Below are 1,081 nucleotides of genomic sequence, written 5' to 3'. Positions count from 1 at the left end.
TCAAAATTTCCTACCAACTGAAAAAGTTTAGTGTGTCCCGCGCGCTCATATGACCTTATGCAGTTGCGAGCGCCGTAAAACATTTACAAAAACAAGGATACTGCCCGAGGCACTCGAGGGACGGAGAAATCTGCCCCTCTTTTCTATCAGGTGGACGGTCATCGTCCGCTAATTTAAAAAAAAAAAAAAATTGCAAGCTGTAAGTAAACCAACTAAAATGTCTTCTGTCGACCAGACGAAACAAAAATGTACGTGGTGAATGCAGGCCAGAACATACGTCTACTCAGCCCTGAAGGGGTGAATTGCCCATTGTTATCTGCTCCCTGATAAATGTACATCCATCCAGATATCGGCACTCGGCTGAGAGGTGTTTTTTAAAAGTTTGTTTGTTGTTTTGTTTGGGTTTTTTTAATGTTTTTGTTTTTTAAAACTTTTTTTATTCGTTATTTTTTTTTTCTAGAACGCCGCAACACCCGACGGCAGTCATTGCTTGTGGTCGCCACCCAGCGGTGAGGATCTATTCGGAGTCCCTGGGCTATTTCTCAAAGGTAATTAATATAATTAATAATTTATTGTGTGGCATCGTGGGGAAATCACACGCTCGTTAAAGTAAACGAACCGGAGAAACCGACCTTTCTAGTTTAGTTTAGTTTAGTTTAGTTTAGTATGGGGTTTTACGGCGCTCGCAACTGCATCCGACTTTTGGCTACCTCAGAATTTTACCAAAGTTGTATCTGACATTTTCTGACGGTTTCGACGTGTTACCAAGACCAGGAGGTCAGAAACCAATTGTTCTCCCCCCTCTATCAAAGTCCTAAGGTTATTCTGTGTCCTTACGAAGCAAGATATTCAAAGAATTGCATTTTTGAAAAAGCTTAACATGTTGTGAAACGCAAACTATTATTATATCGACGTCAAATTTCTCAGAACTAGGTATACTGAGCAGATGGAGTTTTATCATTCTGAGGTGGCCATTTCTTTTTCCGTCTTTTGTCGAGTTTCTGTTCTTTACGCTGCGCTCCTTTTACGCTCGTGTGACCAAATAAATGCACTCACGAGCGCCGTAAAACACTTATCGATA

The sequence above is a fragment of the Aplysia californica genome, unplaced genomic scaffold (assembly GCF_000002075.1).
Source record: "Aplysia californica isolate F4 #8 unplaced genomic scaffold, AplCal3.0 scaffold01436, whole genome shotgun sequence".
Classification (NCBI taxonomy): domain Eukaryota; kingdom Metazoa; phylum Mollusca; class Gastropoda; order Aplysiida; family Aplysiidae; genus Aplysia; species Aplysia californica.
This window is presented reverse-complemented; position numbering follows the sequence as displayed.